General features: G+C 33.5%; 1 protein-coding gene across 10 annotated transcripts in view; it reads right to left on the bottom strand.

Moving 5' to 3' along the window:
• GULP1 (GULP PTB domain containing engulfment adaptor 1) overlaps positions 1–13706 on the bottom strand; it is a 223461-nt gene that overhangs the window by 117726 nt on the left and 92029 nt on the right. Inside the window, exon 3 of one of the 10 annotated variants that reach the window (XM_074339081.1) lies at positions 11674–11703. The exons of the other annotated variants lie outside the window; for them this stretch is intronic. The gene's annotated coding sequence lies outside the window, so the exon portion shown is untranslated. The remainder of the gene's footprint in view (positions 1–11673; positions 11704–13706) is intronic. 10 annotated transcript variants of the gene reach the window in all.

The raw sequence follows: 13706 nt of genomic DNA, 5'->3' as shown, positions 1-13706 counted from the left end.
TAGCAGATTTGAGAGAAGGTGAGAGTTCAGTGATCCATGAGATCTTGAAGGAAAAGTATGAATGAGAAGCAAACGTTAGGGTAAATTGTGAGTCAGAGTTTCTCTATTGGATGCTTTCTAAACAATTTGATTTTATAGTTCTGTACTAATATTATTATTGATTTGGAAAAACACTTTAAAAATAATCTTAAAGAAATAATAATAATCTTAAAGCAAAAGCCATGATTCTGGCTTCTTCATGCCTGAGGCTGGTTCCAATTAGAATAAAGGAAGAAGCTGGGTAACAATGCAGTTCATGTTCTTGTTTAAAAATATTCCAGTCAATACTGGAATCGATGATTGATTGGAATATCTGGCAAATTCAGCTAAATTTGGGTTAACAGGATCTAATTTTCAGATGGTCTAAAAATGCTTCTGCATTATTCAATGTTTAAATTTGGTGAGATTTTAGTTTCTTACTTTATTATTTTTTTTTACATTCAATTGACAGTACAAATTGTTAATATGTAAAATCTTAGCTTCCAGCATCAATTTGTAATCCTTTTGCTTTTACTTAAAGTAATTTTATTGTCTTGAAATAATATTTTTATTTAAAGTGGATTAAATATAATGGTTATAAAATAATGTTAAAGAAAAATCATCAAAAATATCCATATAAATCGATGATTAATTTTAAATCCTTCACTCAGGGGGCAAAACACAAAACAACAATAAATAATTTCCTGACAGCCAGGAAATATGTATGTTTCACAGGTGATCTATAAGCTTAGTACTGTGTACATCTGGGAAATTAATACTTCTTTATGGATGATAAGGTATAACATACTAGTAGCTTACCTTTGTTTGATATCAGAACTGCTAAAGAGCATTTTGAAGAGTTAATTTTTTTAAACACTTTCCTTAGTATTTTATGCCGATGTAATTTACAACTCCAAGCACTTTGATTGCCAAGCAAATATTGAATCCAAAGTGAAAAAAGAAATGCTATTTCACCTCTAAATAGAACGGATGATACCAATGTATATGTATAATCAATTCCAATTTCAACTTGATATGTGCAACTGCCAATTAGATCGTGTGGGCTCTGAATTTAAAAGAGGCCTATAGAACATTTTTAAAAGGAATCAGTAAATTTAGTTCGTAACGCTCTTCATTCTCGGGGAACAAACTATAACCTGGAAAGCATAAGTTCTACATTTCTATAAAATATTCAGGGACATTGTCTCATAATATTTGTCCTACCAGTTAACAGATATTAATGCATAATATGAAAAATATAGTAATTTGATGGTTTCCACGTACTAAATAAATAAATAAAAATCACTGGTCAAGGAAAACAGACAAAAAATACTACTTGCAGTAAGAGAGGCATGAACGTGTTACTCTGAGGGGAATGGAAGGCGCACCTAAATTACTGAGGAAGATAAAATGATGAAGGCCTAAGGGCCTATGCTTTCATAAAATGGTAAGATCACACCTATGATGTTATAATGTCTTTTCATATTATGATATTATCTCATTTCTTTTTGTTAACATAAAATATTTAATTATAGCATTTTTGTAAAAGATGATAATCATGCCCTGGTTTGTGAATTCCTTTATAAAAAGAGATAGTACAACCAGGATAACAAAATGAAAAATCCAGAAACAAAATCTACAACAAAATTAGGTGATAAATATGATTGGCAGAATTTTAAGATGATCTCCAAGTTCCTTTTCCAAGTGTACACATCTTTTAAATCTTTCCCATTGATATTGGGCAGGACCTGTGACTATAATGATCATAATTACATTAAATAATACAATAAATATGGAGGAATTTTACAATCAAGGTCCCAAAACACCTGACTCTTGAGTTGTTCCAAAGGGAAATTATCCTGAGTGGACCTAGCTTAATCAAGTAAGACCCCTTTAAAGAGAAACAGGGCCCTTTCTAAAGAGAGAGACTTATTCCTTCTGGCCTTGAAGAAGCAAAGAGCCATGTTGTAAACTGCCTATAAAGAAAGCCCGGCCTTTCCCTAGATTCTCTAAGAAGAAGAGATTTTGTTTCTCTTTTGCTGGTTTTGCCATGAATTGTACAGTAAGGAAATAAATTCTGACAACAACCTGAGGGATTCTGGAAGTAGATTCTTCCAGAGTAAAGATGAGAATGGAGTCCAGACAACAGCTTAAATTCAGCAGAGCACCCATCTGAGGAAGCCCATGGGACTCTGACACACAAAGATTGTGAGGTAATAAATGACTGATACAAAAGCCATCTCCAAGAATCCCATAATGTAATTGAGTTAGGGTAAACCACTGACAGTCAGAGACACTCATGATATCAGCATCAATGATGGAGAAAATGAAGGAAATAAACTGGCCATTTAATACTCCAAAACAGTCAACAGGTTCTCAATAAAAGCCACAGAAATTGAGAGGGCATTTTCCATTCCAACTCAATAGGGTGGGCAAGAAGTTTTTGTAAAGGTCCAAAAGGGTTGGAACAATCTCAGCTCTATGAATTTCCAAAAGCTCACATACTAAAGTTTCACAAAGGTAAATTCTGGGATTAGAAACAAATTGAGATAAACTGGAATAATAATGATTACAGAAAAATTCCAGAAAAACTTAGGGGAGAAGACAGCACCAGAATAAATGTGAAAGTATAAAGCTATACTTTTATCTCTTTAGAAAAACCATAGAATACAGAGTTTTACAGTTGTGACGCTAGAGAAGATATTGTAACTGTTACTTTTTTTTTCTCAAAATTTCAGCACACCTAACCAGTCTCACACCAAAAATTATAAACGGAAAATGGTTTATTTGAATCTCATGTAAAGTTGTAAGAAGAAAGTAAAAGAAAATGACAAGAGAATAATATCCCTATCAGCGATGAAAGCATGCCAAAAAGTCTTGCCAAAAAATCAGATTAAACTCTAATCTAATTTACCAAAATGAGCCAAAAAATTAAGAAGATATGAAAAAACACTGTGAATAGAATTAGACTTGCAGTCAAGATGTCAGAGTAGGTAAATGGTGTACTTGCATCCTCATGACTACATCAAAATTACAATTAAACTACAGAATAGCCCTCATTGAAAACTGCCCGAAGACTAGCTGAACAGAAGTCCCATAAATAAGGACGTACAGAAGAAGCCAGGCTGAGGCTGTTAGCAGGGGCAGAGAAGCAGAACGGGCAGAACCCATACCCATGGTGTGGCAGTTAAGAAATGGGAGGGATATCTCTGCTGAGGCGGTTCCCCCAGTGAGTAGTGAGGGGTCCTAACTCCACACCTGAGAAACAGTCACAGTCAATTAAAAAGCAGCCATGTTATGTCATAAGAGATAATGGGAAAAGGAAATTTTCTATCATAATGAGGTGAGGTAATAATAAAAGCTACCAAACTGACACTGCTTTGACAGAACAATAAAACAAAAAATCCTTGCTTTTGTATAATGCTATGTACATTTTGATTCTTACTGTGCCAATTTTGCAATGGAGTTTGTTAAGTACTTTGAAAATTTTTCTGATGTAGACAAAAAATATTTTCCAGGCACCCATAACTTTTCAAAAAACATAAATTATAATTCTCTTTCAAAACAAAAATATCAATCTTTGCCATTGTGATTTGGCATTTAGTGAGAATGAATAAAGCTTACTTGACCTCAAAAACAAATGTCCAAATATATTTACCCAACTATATCTCATAAATGCAGTAAAGGTTTTGTGTGCTTTTCATTCACCTTTCAATTGAATACTATATATTCAAGTGATTGCTATCCTGTGGCTTGTCCTCATAAAGGGCAATTCCTGTCTCTGAATTAACACTGACAATCTCCCTTCCCGGGATGTAGGACACAAAGCCCACAAATTGATATAGGTGAATTAAAGCTGTGACTGATACCAATTTCCTGATTGTCAGTCCATCACAAGACTGTTAAGAACTGAAAGGACATACCGACTGAGTCCTGAAACTGAGTGTCTAGCTCAGTGATTTGTTATAATCAATCTGAGATAAGACTAAGCTGGTGTCTCTGTACTTATTCCAGTCACTGTTAACCTCTGGCTGATATTTCACTTTTTAAAAACAGCTTACCCGATACATGGTTTATATACCATAGAGTTCACTCATTTAAATATACAATTCAATGGTTTTTAGAATATTTACAAAGTTGTACAACTGTAACCATAATCTAATTACATTTATGTAGAACATTTTCATCACCCCAAAAGGGATCTATTACCCGCATCCAACAAGGGGGGGAAAGAGGAAGAGAGGAAAGAGAGAAAGAGGAAAGAAGGAAAGGAAGAAAGCTGCATAGAAAGAATTTCATTTTAAAGAGTAAAAATAATGCTTACAAAATTGAGAAACACTGGAAAGATAAATTCAGTAAAATCATAAAACTATAATTCCCATTTTATTCTAGATGATTACCTTTCCTTTTTTTCATTATTAATTGTTATTAATTAGTGACAGAATGGACAAAAAAGTCTAAGAAAAGGGCTCTGCAAATGAACACTGTTCCTGTAACACAGCTCTGAGACATCATGATTTAGTTTTATCACTCTGTACAATATGGAATTCACTTTTAACTGAGAAGGGTTGGACTCATTCCTTGTTACCTTGGATATTTTGAAATAATGGAAGTATTTTCCTTTAATTCTTACTCTAAAACTCAGTTTCAGGGCTCAATTGATACGTCCTTGCAATTCTTAACAATCTTGTGCTTTTCAGTCTTGTGATGGAAGAGATCCACTGGCAGTCAAAAAAAAAAAAAAAAAAAGGCCAACAGTTGCAGCTTTATTCACCTAGATTCATCTGTTCCTTCTTTTCTAAGGGCATGTTTCAATTCTTCTATTCTCTCCTACTCCAATTACAAACACCTTTTTTCTCTGAGTTGTTTTACAGTGACAAAGGATTTGGACAGATGTTAACATTTCCTCCAAACAACTTTTCTTTGAAATTTGCTAGGGCAGCAGAATATGTGTCACATTCTTCAAATTATCATGGGACTCTTCAAAAAGCCAACTCCCAGGAATTATTACAGTTTTCAGTATCTTGGCTACATTTCACAGATGGATCTACATAGCCCTGCAGTCTTCTGAGATAAAGTTGCTTTATTATTTAGATTTTATCAGAGATCATTCTAGCTAGTCCTGAGATATAGAAACCATAGTAGGTTTATGCTGTAGTCTTAAAACAGTCCCCCAAAATGTGTCCTTTTCTCTTATCTGAAAATGTCCTCTTTCCTCTTATATGTGAAATACAGTTACCTTAGATATACTCCTTATCCTATCAGAGGCTCCAAAGGACTATATGGAAGAAATTCTCAAGATCATATTAATCTATAGTAAGGAATGTTAGTTATTTGTAAACAAGTGAACTTTGTTTAAGTTCTTTATTGCTAAAAATCATTTTTAAACACTGCATTCTAACATCATTAAGACTTATTCCCACATAGTAACATGTTTACTCTTGATATAATATTATTCCATAAAACCGAAAATTACAATTTGTTACAAAGGAGTTGAAAGGGACCCTGGGACACTACCTAATCACTGTGTTAGAATCCTGTTTTATAATTGTAAAAGAACCATGAAAATTAGATCCACCTAAGTAATTATAAATTACATTAATTATATAAAATTTGGTTTTGGAAGAGACTAGAACTATTTCTGTTATTGTGTGTGATTGTAAAATTCACAGAAATTGAAATCATCTTCCTATCACAAATATTATCTTAGAATAGAACAAAATAGTAAGCCCCTGAAATATTACAAAAACTATTTTTAATGATTAACAGTGTTGAGTTCTCAGAGGAACTACCAAGCTCGCATATATTTAGCTTTTCCATCTCCAGCATTCTTTTAAATACTCTGGGAGGGCAAGTACCTTATCTTTCAAATCCTTCACTTAGTTCTTGCTAAATTAAGCTTAAAAAAAAACATCATTAATTTTTCCAATGAAGATTACTGAAGTGTTATGATTTAGAACTACCTACTGACTAGCATCATAGTCATAAAAATTAAGTCATAAAAATTATTTGTCTAATGGTTACACAGCTGTAGACAGTATTTCAATTAAATATATATTCATGCAGTTTCTTTGTAAACAAAATCACAAAGATTTCAGTAAACTAGACATATACCAAAAACTAGTCACCAACTGGAAGCATGTAGAAATCAAACAAGAATTCTAAACACATTTTCCTTAAAAATAACTCTTAAATTTATTTTAACTTTAATGCATTAAAATAAAGTTAGTGTTTAACAAGCAAATTGAAATAGGAATATCTCTCAAAAAATACAATAACACACTTGTATAATGTCATTTATTCCCTAAATAGTTCTTTTAACATTTAGTGATAATTAGTGCATAAGGTGAAGATACACTTTTTTTAATAAGCTTTTTTTTTTTTTTTTTTAATTGGGGAATATTGGAGAACAGTTTGTTTCTCCAGGGCCCATCAGCTCCAAGTCATTATCCCTCAATCTAGTTGTGGAGGGCACAATTCAGCTCCAAGTCCAGTTGCCGTTTTCAATCTTTAGTTGCAGGGGGCACAACCCACCATCCCATTCGGGAATTGAACCAGCAACCTTGTTGTTGAGAGCTCGCGTTCTAACCAACTGAGCCATCTGGCCATCCCCTATAAATTTTTTTTTTTAATTATACATGTCTTAATTTAGAGACGCCAAAGAATTTAATTATATATATATATATATATATATATATATATATATATGATAAACTTACTTCTCTCAAGAAATAACCCACCTTTAAAAGGAGTAACAAAGGTGTCTTTTAATCATTCCGTACCTTATTTAAAAAATATTTATTGGGAATTTATAGTTTAGCTGATATTATAATATAAGTGAATAAGACTCAATTAACTTATGTTCTGATGGAGCTTACATACTATCAGGAAGAACAGATATTGGAGAAAAATGTAATTGCACACATAATAAGTGAAAATAAAAAAGACATATAGAGTACTATCTGGCATATTATAAGAGAAACTTAACTAGTATAAAAAACATCAAGGGGAATTTTTCTGAGGCAGTAATGTTTAAACTACAATTTGAAAGATTAAGTGAAGTTTACGAAGCAGAAGGAACATTGTGTTAAGATTTGAAGGTGTAAAAACATGGCATTAAAAGAACTGAGACTAGACCAATAAGGATGAGAGGAGAGAAAAGGAGAAGGAGGAACAACAGACAAAGCTGAAGAAGAGATAAGACCCCCAAAGAAACCTGATGGGTCAGTTAGGCCTTGCAATGGGAAGTAACTGAAGTTTGCTGGGAGATATTCAATCTGTATGGAAATTTGCATATCAACACAGGCATATTTTTGAAGTGAATACTAGAAGAATTAAAAAGCTGTTATTGTAGTTCCAATAGGATTGTAGAGAAACAATAAAGGCTGTCTCCGAGAATTGGAAAAAGTTAATCCATTATATTTAAAAGGTTTAATGGACTGCATTTAGTGTCTAAAAGTAAGCGGGTAGGAAGACAAAGTGATGGCAGAACTATGGTTCTGGCAGCAGTGTGATGCCGAGAGGAAAATGGAAGACTAAACAGATTTCCAGGAAACACATACTGGTCTTCTCATCAAAGAAAAGGTTCCTTGCCTGACTTCAGATAGTTTTAGATTAATTGTTAAACCCAATTTACTGATTAAGGAGCTCAAGCCTTTCATAAAAACTGAAGATAACTGGAAACCTATCCAAACATTCCAAAGTGAAAGGTGAAAGCCATGATGTTTCTGCATTTGAATGTAAATTGGGTTAATTAGTAAAAACAAGGAACTGTTATAAAAATATTTATTACAGATGAAAAGGGATAATGTGACACTTAATTGAGTTTTGCCAAAGCTCCATCATTTTCTCCTAAAATTGTATTACATAAATACTGTTCCAACAATATGGAATCACTGCAGAGGAAAGATAAATGATAATCAAGGTGAACTCTAAGAAGCACTAAAAAGCCAATAGAAAATGGGCATAATTTACAATTATAAAGCTGATGAAAATGTTGTTATAACGATTTGTAAGTATGAAATATTTAAATATCATAGCATCAGGCAGCTCTTAACTATATTTTGTATCTGTTAGGTGGTTGAGGAGAGAATACACACTATTCTGACATAAAAACAGAAACAGAGCACCTCAGGAGGAAAATGTTTCCTACTAGTTCATTGTAGTATTGGATGAGAACCATTCAATTGTGCAAATTAACATCCTGCACACAAATTGATGTTCTGTCTCAAACCAGCAGCAAGTCTACAATTCAAGTCAGCAATACCCTGACTTGAGTTGCCACAGAAAATTAGCAGAAAATACGCTAATATGTAGTTGCAAACCTATTTGCCGAAAACATTATCAGTTACTGTAAGCAGTAAAGCAGCCCCATCTTTTGGTGTAGCCAACATTTGAACGCAATTGGCTAGTTCTATACAAATAACAGAAGCAGTTCAAAAAAATGTAATCAATAAAACTGCTGTAGATACAGAAAGATTATGCATAAGATACTGATGTATGAGTAACCTCTCAGAGAGACCCCAAACTGTATCCTTAACATAAGTGTTCTGACAACATGACAGGAGCCACCCACCATGAGCAGGGCCAGATCTGTGTGAAACTTTGAGGGATATAACAAGGTGATCAAGTAAGGGATGGAGTCGGAAAGAACCCAGACAGAATGAATGGCCAAGCTGCCCTTGTCTATGGGTGGAAATGAGAGGGGACTGATAATTAAATCCACAGATACAGTTAGAGGTGGAACTTAACTTTCACACAATCAGTGCTTCTGAACACTGTGCATGGACACCTCTACAGGTTCTTTCTGGTTCTGAATGTACGATTTTGTACTTAGATGGGAATTTCAAGCTATAAAATGGTGGCACTGTCTGAAAGCCAACAATTTCTACAGGTTGGTCAGATTTGTCTATAGAGCAATAATTGCACAGTTATTTGATGATTTCATTGCATTTTTCATTATTATTTTATTTTTAACATGCAAAAAACTGAAAAGGAAGGTTCTATATTTTAAAATGTCCCTTAATTCTGGATCACGGAACTTAAGGAGGAGAAGGAGGCTGCAATGATTGCTTTCACACTGGAAAATAAATCCCAGAAGGGTAGGGTATTTTCTCTATTTTGCTTCATATTGAATCCATAGTGTATAGAACACTGCCAGGCACATGGCAGTGCTTCAATAAATATTTGCAGAACAGAAGAGTGAATTAATGAATAAATATAATCTCAGAACAGAACTAGTTAGCACACGTCCACACTGAAACCAGCAACTCCAACAACTCATAGCATCTGCCCAGGGAGGCTGGAATAATGGCCTCAAATGCCAGTATCGGCAGTCTAACCCTTGAGGCTCCAGGCAGAGAGAAAGAATCAAGATATAGTAAGATGGGAAGAAGCCAGATCTTAGACTGCACTCCTATGCATCTCATGTCATTTCTGAAAATACCAGCAATATGCATCATTAATGACGTTTTGGAAGAAGTATTGTGAAAAACTGGCCAATTTTCAGTCAGAAGGCTTGAGTTGAACTGTGTCTTCAGTGTCATGTTTGCTAAGTATATTTGAGCATCCTCTGAACCTCAATGTTCTCATCTGTACAATGAGAAAAATAAGTTATCTACAGTGAGTTATTTTTCAGGCCAGAATCAGTTACTGAATACATGTGAAATTACCAATTACACCTGTACCAGAGACAAAGCAGAGAGTAAATAAGTGGGATTTTAAAATATATGTTAAATAATACATATTACTGTCCTTATTTTTGCATCATACCAAATCATGCCTACTTGTTACTGAAATAGATTAATTCTGTACTACCAAAGACATAGGTGAACTAACAATTCGGCAAGTTGGAAAAAACAAAAGAATCCGAGAGATTTCAAGTTTCCTCAGCATTATACTTAACCGCTATCAGGGGAAGAGGAAAAAAATGCCCAACACCTCTTCAACACAAACTTAAAGGGTTTGTTTGCAATGAAATATTAACAGTATGACTGGGAATCTGTTAGTCTTTAGAATAATAGCTCAACTAACCAAATAACATTATATAGATTTGGCAAGAGAAAGAAACAAGCCAGCGTTTGAAAAGCTAAAAAATCTATGTATAACCTTGGAATAAAAACAATCAAAATACTTTGTTACTATTTGAAAACTCCCAAAGCTCAGGAAATAGGAAAAATATTCTTCATGCCTTACAACACAGATAGACACAGGCACACAGCTCTCTATTTCTAGAATAAAACTCCAGTCATTATGAAAACCTGACAAACTAGAGTGCTATCTGCTACTTTTGAAAGTTCATTCAATTTATTTCCTAAATGAGGGTAGGGGTGGAGATGAAATGGTTCATTCTTCACTTCTTTGCATCCAGATAATTTATTTTTTATCATAATTTATATTCTTCAACATTGTTTATACTGTCCCTGAGAAGTGAGAATAAATAATGATATGCTCAGATTCTATAAAGGCAAAAAAGTTGTCTCCCTGCTGTTAACCTACTTATTAGAAAATAATTTTCTGAAACTCTGGTTATCACACTACTTGAGACTGAAATATTTTCTAGGGTTAATGTTGACATATTTGACCATGTTATAACAAAAAATTGGACATTATACTGTAATTTTGGAAAGAATTACACACAACAATAATTTTTTTTTTTAAAAGCACACTCAAAAAGTAATTTGTTTTGTTTTGAAACCACATAATGACCTTTGTCCTCCACCTTTATTCCTCATTGTTAACACTATTTCTAACATTTTGAATACACAGTGAAATTTTAGGTTGAAATGTTTTTCTTTGATGCTTTGGCCTAGTTGAAATGTTAAAGGAATATGATGAAGTTTTTAATTCACTTGATTTCTGCTTGACTCTTCTTTACTTAAGCCACCCCTCTGCTGCCGTATATTGATTGCACTCTGATTACTTTATTAACTCCTGTTCTCTCAGTTCTGTAATTTCTCTTCCGTGAGTGTGGGGGAATGGTAGGACAAACCGAAGAAAGGGCAACTTAGGTAGTAGTTGGAGTTCCCTGATTCTCCTCATGTTTGCTAATCATCTGAACACTTCACTGTTTTTTGTCTAATCCAAGACCACATCCTCACTGTCCCGACCATGGAAGACAAACGGGGGTTCTACAGGTTAGAATAACTGAATACGCCTCTACTGTATCCCAACTAAGCAACTAGTTACCTCTCCCTGGAGGCATTGCTTCTCCAGGAACCTGGAACCTGGCGTCTCTGAGTTTGGAGCATTCCTGGTACCACAACCCACCATTGGTTAACAGACTTCCCCTGGGCCTGTCTTTAGTTGTGGCTTCCTTCTCAAATCTGACACTGTGTCCTTTTCTGGATATCTCATACTCTTTGGTGTACTGAAGGGTCTTTGTCTTATTTTCCAGCACAAGTCTGAATTGAATCATATGTATTTATTTTGTGTTCTACCCAGGGATTTGAGTTTGTAAGTAGAATATTATTATGTGTGCTTAGTTTATAATAAAAAATAGAAAATCTGTAATGCTCTTTTTGAAATATAATTTAATATCACATACAAGCTTAAATTATAGAAGTGAATATTGAAAGCTCTTTTAAGAACTTCATTGCCCTGAAAACTTACTAGTTCTGTTTACATTAGGGTTAACTTAGGGCAAAATGAACTTACGTTTTCCTATCTCCGAATGCTGTTTCCATCCTGTCGAATTAAACAAAATTAGAGTTTTACCTTTGAACCTCTTTATAAAAATGATAATTATAATTCTAAAAAACATGCAAATAAAACTATAAAAATGAATATGAAGAATAGATAGGAGAATGGAAGAGGTAAGGGATCTGACATCTGAGGAGAAATGGAGGTACGAAGTGTGGGAAAAGATGAAAGAGAACATGTCGAGCAGAAAGCTGAATGTCAGATCGTCTCAGGAGAAGATGACAAGGGGATACTAAGTGTTTTATAGTTTTGGATGAAAATACTTGTTCTAGTGTTTAATATCTGTCTTCGTAATGCAGTAGAGTGTAGCAGATAAAATAAAGACTCTACCTGGTCCTAATCCCATCTCTGCCGTTTGACCTTGGGTTAGTTTACTTTACACCCTGGCACCTAAATTTTCTCATCTGTAAACTACCTAAAATTTTCTCCATAAGGATTAAATGTGTTCTTTTGCATAAACAGTACAGTGTGTGACACAAACTATTCGATATATAAGTGTTGGCCATTATGCTGCTAAGTGTCCTGTGACAAATTTTTAATACTTGCTCATGAGTTTAGAAAACTCCACTCAATGAGGGAGAAAAAGCCCATGAACTCCAAAAAGACAGATTTTTGAATTCCATGTTTATGGAATTAATTAAGTCAAATTTTGCAAGGACAAAACATTTAACATATTCTTGGGATAGACTAATTAAATGCTTTGAAAAAGTCAAATCTCCACTTAAATGAGTAAAACATAAGCTTATGTTCCTTTTCTATTAGAATTATTATTTACATTTTCTTATAAAATAATTAACAAAAATTTTATTTCGTGTGTGTGTGTGTGTGTGTTACTTGAGTATATTCAAAACTATTTTTACAGAAAGAGGGTCTGCTTGTAGTTATTAGCAAGTCGTATGTTTGATTTTGAACTATCCTTAAACAGCAACATTTTTATATTCCATCCTAGGTCAGGATTAACAAAGAATTTTATTGATGAGTCAAAGCAAACAATGCTATTTAAGCAATTATCAAATTTTGAAGGAAAAAAACAACTCCCACATAAGTGTCAAATGATTTTCCCTACTGCAGGTATTAGCCAGCATTCAGCCTTTCATGAAAGTTATTATGAGGCATTAATTACCCTGTGTTATCTCTTGGTAATTCCAAAAGAAGAAAATGGCCTGAAGATGACGTGACAGTTTTAATTGTACCATCATATTACCCAGCATGTGTTAATGGAATAGTTGTTTAATATTCTTAAACTGGGGAGGAAAAGAAGAACATGCAAATCTGTTGTTCTCCCAGCATGACCCGTGGATATGGAAAGTAGATTTAATATTAAAGCTCTAACTTTTCATTCCAGAAATCTAAATACCCCTTAAGTCTTATAGAAATTAGTAAAATCTGAACAGGAATGTTATGCCTAATCACCTTACACAAGGGTACCTGGCATTACTGATGACAACTTACATAAAAGAATCAATTTCTGGTTGAGTAAATTACTCATACACTGATAAGGTTTTCAAAATCAAGTGAAAAATGTTTTCAATCTAAATTTATTTTCTATTTTATGTGAGTCTTTATTCATTCACAACTATTTTTCCTCCTAAGTCAATAGCTACCCAATCCTTGAAATCAATTACATATTTTTTAAAATGCTATGCTATAAAAATCCTATTTCAGGTACATTTTATGTCCTAAAAGTTACCCCCAAAAAGTCATTTAGGTGCATTTACTTCCAGTATTTACTATTCAAGAAGGTAGTCAGGTATATAGGGTGTTAAGATCTTTCATTATATACAGCTATGTGTCCTAGTTTTGTTCTTTACACTTTTGTTCTTTTTGCATTTTAAATAGCTATTTCCTATGTCATTAAATATTTATTCTAAATGTCATTATTTTAGCCTGTACAATATTCATTTTTTGGATATAGTAATAATATATTTTTTAAAATGTCCCCAACAATTTCAGGTACCGTTTATATACTAAAAGTTCCTTACTCAACA

Source organism: Rhinolophus sinicus, linkage group LG01 (genome assembly GCF_036562045.2).
Source record: "Rhinolophus sinicus isolate RSC01 linkage group LG01, ASM3656204v1, whole genome shotgun sequence".
Classification (NCBI taxonomy): Eukaryota; Metazoa; Chordata; class Mammalia; order Chiroptera; family Rhinolophidae; genus Rhinolophus; species Rhinolophus sinicus.
The sequence above is the reverse complement of the archived record's forward strand: the minus strand, read 5'-3'. Positions and strand labels throughout refer to the sequence as shown.